Genomic DNA, 6,715 nt, shown 5'->3' on the forward strand with positions numbered 1-6,715 from the left:
CATAATTCAGAACAAAGCATATCATTTGGGGTACATAGTTTTGTTCAGGTAAAGGCCCAGAGTATTCAGAACTTAACTTCTAGGAAAGTTTGCTCAGGGTTTCTGTGGCATAATTCTGTGGCACGTGTTCTTGCTTAGTTCTATGAGAAAAAAATCCTACCCTAATTCTAAAGAAATGTTTCTTCATTGTGATTTCCCCATAATTCTAGTTGTAAGAATGAGTTCCCATGGTGGAAACACACCAAAATCTATCGCTCATCTTTTCTACAAAATGTTATAAAAAGTAGCATAAGATACATAACATTCCACTGAGTTTTTAAACAGGTTTTTGTGGAAGAGCAGAGTCGGATCTGAGACCACTAAAAATAAGGTGGTTTAGTGAGCCTGCTCAAAAGCAATAAATGGAGGTCTGGTTGACCAATCAAAAATGTTGGATCCCTATGTGAAAATTAGAATGAAACAAAACCTGTTTTATTTAAACAGATTAAGAAAGTTCTGGTCTTTCAAAACAAAACTCAAAACCACTCTCAAGGTTGTTTTTTTTTCAACCTTTGAAGGACATTTTTGAAACATTTCTAGAAACTGGACTACATGAAGCTTCCCGCTGCATTCTATGACTGGAGCATAAAATTGCCACCATTTGAAACAATTGAATTTATACCAAAATCCAAATAAAACTATTTTGTTCCAACTTCAAAACAACGCAAGTTTGAGTTTAGAACGTTTGAAACTTGATTTCAAAATATTCCACAGCCTTTCAGAATTGATGTAAGCGCTGCAGCAAAAATACATCTCAGTCATAATTTCCCATTCCTTGGAGAACTCCAAAGCGCCTCAGAAAATCTGAAGAAGTTGATCTTGAAAGGATAATTTCAATGTCTTCACTAAACTGAAATAGGATAATTTCAAGTAAAGAAACAAAATCGGGCTATATGGCCATTGGGTTTAACTTTTAGCCCAGAAAAAAGTTGTCATTTAAGAAAAAGTTCGGAATTGATTTCTAGCCTTACTGATGTAAAATAATTATATTGAATATTTTGGTTTTGCTTTTCATGCAGAATATAATATCACTCAGTTTCCTTGAATATTTTTTATCTTTAATATAGACTTATGATCAAGCAAACTTGTAATTTCATCTGGATTTAGGTAAGACATTTTTCTTTCCACCGCTCAACTGGCATTAATAATTAGATGGTTACACATCAGTGTATTAGAAACAGGATTCCATGAAAATTTGGTAAATCAGCATATGTTCAAAGACTTGTTAAATTAGAAACCAGATAATGAGGAAAGGGCTAGTATACAAGTATGAATATGGGGAGGAAAATATGTATATCCTGAAGGATGTTGATACTCCTTTCTGAATTTGGCAGCATTACCAAATCAAATAAATGCTGCCTGTACTTTTCCACAAAAGTTTCTTAACAAATAGTTTTTGTAAAAGAAAGATCAGCATTTGAAAAACTTGGGGGGGGGGTTGGGGGGGGATGTCTATTAGATGGGGGAAAGGACAACTGAATAAAAACTTCCCAAGTTACATTGGGAAAAGCGTTCCACTCATAATGTTAGGATGAAAAGCTAGTCCCAGATGAACTGTATGATCAAGCACCAAGTTGGCCCTAGTTGAAAAAGCTACAAAACTAAATTAGTTCAAGACAAATGCAGAATTTTGATATTACTTTGGCTGCAGAAATCCAGAATACCACTAGGTAGCTGTAATGGGAGACAAATCCAATATTTTGTTGCCATCGTGTGGTCATCATGTTTTTTTTAGTCTAGATATATGGTAGCAATGGGTACTAGAAGAAAGTGGACAGCTCTAACAAGAAATTGTGGAAGATAATGACTATTCATCATAATGACTCCTTTCAGGATAAGGCAACATGAGAAGACTTGTATTCCTGTCCTGCTTGTGAATCTTCTCAGATCCAGAAAGGTTCTTTTTTCATTATTAAACAGGCACAGGATTAGAGTCCTCAACTAAAAGCTGACTAGCTCTAAAGAAATCTATAGAATATCAATTTCTATGCAGACAACTCTAGATGAAGACATCAAACTAAGAACATTCTTGGTTATATTTGTACAAATAGACTTAGATGTCATTGTGTTTTTAGGTTTCCTCCCTTCAATTAGAATGAGCATCCAGAAAATCTTACTCATTTCTTTCACATCCATCGAAAATAGGTGCACAAAATGGGATGGTTTTCCATCATGAACAATGTAATTTTGACAAGACTGTATATATCACATTTCAAGGCATTTGAAATTTAAATATGAGAAATCAAATGGCAAGCTAGAAGTGTCAAATATAAACCTTAAATTTAGAACTTTCACTTTATTGTTTTCAAACTTGTCTGGGTGTGACTTCATGTCACAAAGGTGTTAAACGTGTCACATAGGGCACTTCCAAGTTAACAATAGCTCTGTAAATATGTTCCAAGCATTTTTTTAAAAAAAATGAAAGAAAACTTAAAAAATAACCAACAATTTTGGGAGGAAGTTTGGTTGAATTTCCTAGGTAACTTATTTTAACAATGATCTCTTTAAAAATTAAGATTGAAACTTGTTGGATTTAATTTAAGTTGTTTGGTTTTGATCTTGGTTATAATTTTGTGATTTCATTGAAATCTCGCCTTGGGATTCAGAAACAAGATAAATTCTCTCCACCCACACACACAAAATCTGAATTTTTATTAAATCAACAATTACCACAAGCAAATGACTTGTCTTATATTTCCTAAAAATGGTCTAGGAGAGGGATTTTGAACATGCCTCCAGCAAGACTTAATGGTTGCCCAAAATGCATGTTTCAGGCCCTTTTCTGTAGAATTTAAAAGGTAATCCCATTTATACCCTCAGAAGAGGTATGATTTTACAAACCTAAATTTGATTTCCAGGAATCTATGACTTGCAATTTCCTTGTTTAAAATATGCTGGTCATCCACAGTTTTTCATAATCCTAATTCAGATCAGCCACTGTTTCCTTACCAGTTACGTAGGAAAATGATTTCTTACCCAAATAAGATGCAAACCTGACCTACTTGCTATGCATAGTAATTAAAACTTGGCCGGAGTTGTTTTGCAAGCACTGGTTTAGCATTACAGGGCCAAACTATTTTTTAAAAGACGCTGGGAGTGGCTCATGATTTTGCATCTCATCTCTCTATTTTCCTCATTTTTTATGAGGAAATTAAAAACAATCAGGTGTGATGTCACTGCATTATATGCCTCCTGATCCCTACTTAACATAGTTTGTGGTGGAATGGGGGCAGGGCAAAAGCATTGTCTAAGGATTGCATGCCACACCTTGTTATAAGGAAGAGAAGGGAAAGAGGTTCACAGCAACAGCCATTCTAACACTCACTTTGACCTTTGGCCAAATGCCAGATCATAGAAATCCTGCCAATTTTCTATTGTTATTGCTGAGTAAAGTTGTTACTATGTGCATTCTACCTTAGAAATAGTAGCTGGACCCTCTATTTTGTTGAAGGAGTCCAATTTGCAAAACAATGAGAAATGTGAAAGTGCAAAAATATCAGTCTAATTGATTATACAACTTCCTTCAGTTGTGCTCCAATAAATCTAGTCTATTGGCTTCTATGCAGAATTAATTTAAAGTGATGATCTTTATTTATCTTGTAAGACTCTCAGAAGCATCCCATATGACCTGTCATAAGTGATCGCGATGGCACTATCATGCCCTGCAGTTCCCTTTCTCCCCTTGCCAAATTCCTTCCACGGACACCACTGCGATCTCGTCTGTTCTGGAAAGAAGGCAGAGGTGGTATTCAGCAGGTTCTGACCAGTTCTGGTTGCAGTAATTTTGAGTAGTTCGGAGAACTGGTAAATACCACCTCTGACTGGCCCCTGCCCCATCTATTCTCTGCCTCCCGAGTCCCAGCTGATTGGGAAGAGATGGGGATTTTGCGGTAACTTTCCCCTGGAGTGGGGTGGGAATGAAGATTTTACAATATCTGCTCTGTTTGTGACAGAAGTGGGTAATGACTGAGGCGGCCAGAGGCTTCAGAACACTGACAATTTATTAAGGAACTTCTGTGCTAACTGTAACAACTCACAGAACAATAATTAGCAACATAACACAGCTGACAGCTCTTTATACCGGCTGTTAGAATAGTCCAACCAATGGGAACCCTGGAAACTCCCGCTCTGTGAGCCAGCCAATCGGGAGCGCCGCAGACCGTGTTGTTAGGGTTGCCAGCCAAACTCAACAATATCCTTCCCCTGCCAGGCCCACCAAGCCACGCCCACAGAACCAGTAGTAAAAAAATTTGAATCCTACCACTGAAAGAAGGTATACGATCTACTGTCTGGCACAATATTGCTGTAGGTGTAATTGTAATTAGAGTGTACCCCAGGAATAATCTTTGCATGGCCTTTTCTTAGCACATTCAAGAAGCAAGCATGGGGGGGGGAGGGAGATTCAGACCTGATGAAGAAGATCCAAAAGGGCACTCCCAACATTTTGAGCACCCATGTCAAACTACCAAGGGAGCTTTTAAAGACTGCCTGCCTGCTGTAAGCCCAGATAGACCTGCTAACGAAAACCAAACAAGCCTATGTTTGACTCAGGCCATTTCCTCATTAATGATTTACAGTGTTTTTATAACATCACCCAACTATTGTTGAATCAATTTAAAGCCTATTCTTACTACTCAGATTTTGGCACAACAGCATTTTAAAGTCACAAGTAGGGAAACGACCTCATTTATGTGAACCCAAACAAGCATGGTCTCTTCCGTAAACAAAGCATTTTCAGAGAACAGAAATACTGTCACTGTGTCCGAACAAAGCTTTTATGCAATACTTTTAACTCCAGACCTAAACAAATGACACTGTCTTGAAATGGGTGCTTATTTTTCTCCTTCAAATCATATTATGCCAAAATAAAGCTGTCCATATTCCTCGCATACCTGAAGTTAGAATGCCCTCCATGTGTTCCATTCAGGGCTCTTTCTCACACTCTTAACTACACACTTTCCCACTGCTACCCTGAAAGGGGTCTGTTGTGTCCTGCGTATCAGCCAATCCAAGCACCGCTCGGTCTGATTGGCTGAGACGCAAGCAACAGAAGAAGCGGGAAGCTGGGAGCGTTATGATTGGCTCCCCATCTGACAGCTCGCAGTTGCTGAGGAGGAAACACGTTCGTTCCTGTCAGAGTTAGTTCTGTTCGTGTGTGTTGGAGCACGGTTCGTGCCTGTTAAAGAGAGTTTGCTAACATTAAAAGAATAGTTGTTGATTCAATCGCCTCCGTGTTTACTGAACTTAACACTGGCGACGAAGGTTTGTGGATTTCCGGGCCATCGTGTAGCTACTTCGTCTCGTCATGTCGACCCTGATGCCCACCTTCGCTCCGTTCGTCCCCTCCACTGACTCATGGGACGCCTACTTGGAGAGATTCAACTGTTTCCTGCAGGCAAACGACTTATCGGACATCTCCAGCGCTCGGAAGCGTGGCTATTTCTTAAGCTCTTGTGGCAGCGAAGTTTTCAACGTCGCTCGATCGCTTGCAGCGCCTCAGCCGCTATGCGAATTGTCCTGGGAGGTTTTGCTCGATAAACTCCGAGGGCACTATGCTCCGGCGCCCTCCCGTATCGCCCGCCGCCACGCTTTTCGCCGTTGTTTCCAATCTGATTCTGCTACGATTAATGACTTCGTATCCTCCCTGAGGACTGCTGCTTTACACTGCGAGTTCCTGGACCTCGAGAACATGTTGCTAGACCAATTCGTCTACGGGGTCAAGGACTTAAAGCTCCAACGCCGCCTCCTTGCTCGGAAGGACTTGACTTTCCAACTGGCCATGGATGAAGCGAGAGCGGCCGAAATGGCCGAAAAGTCAGCTGCGGAGCTTCACCGGTGCCGACCGGGAACGATGAACGAGAGCCGTTCTATCCATTTTGGAGACACGGCCCAAGAAACCTCGTCGGGGGAAGAAGCTGAGGTGAGCCGCCTCAACCTTACATCGAAACGGGCAAGCCTCCCTGAGAGTAAACGTTCCCAACGTTCCCAACCTCGATGCCTTGGCTGTGGCGGTGAGCACGCGAGAGAGGACTGCAAGTTCAAGTCCGCCGTTTGTCGCCGTTGCGGAAAGCGCGGCCACCTAGCCAGGGTTTGCCGGGCTACTCTGCCAGTCCAGGATGTCGGCCGCAGTCCGGTCCAATCGCGGGGACAATTCAAGACGCTTGCACCGCGCCAAAGAGAGTATGCCACTGTGGCCCATTTTGAAGATGATGTCCCTGTCAGCTATGCAGCTTCCGCGCCCTCGTCCGACAAGATCTATATCACCGTCAACTTGGAGGGGGCGCCGTGCACTATGGAGGTGGACACGGGGTCGTCCCGGTCACTTATCGCTTGGGCTGCACTGCAGCGACTTCTACCGAGTGTCTCCAAGGCCAGCCTGAAACCCTGCGCTGTCACATTGAGAGACTACCAGGGGGGGGCTATTCCTACTGTAGGGGTTGGAAAATTCCGGGTGGCATATCATGGCTTCAATGACCACCTCCCACTAATTGTGGTTAAGGGCGACCGGCCTTGCCTTTTGGGGCTCGACTGGTTCACCGCCTTGGGCCTGCACGTCGCCGGGGTCCACAACACACGCCTGGATGTCACCTCCATGCTGGCTGCCGAATTCTCAGATGTTTTTGATGAGAGCCTGGGTAAATATCGGGGGTCCCCCATTTCCCTGAACTTAGATCCC

The sequence above is a fragment of the Ahaetulla prasina genome, chromosome 2 (genome assembly GCF_028640845.1).
Source record: "Ahaetulla prasina isolate Xishuangbanna chromosome 2, ASM2864084v1, whole genome shotgun sequence".
Taxonomy (NCBI): domain Eukaryota; kingdom Metazoa; phylum Chordata; class Lepidosauria; order Squamata; family Colubridae; genus Ahaetulla; species Ahaetulla prasina.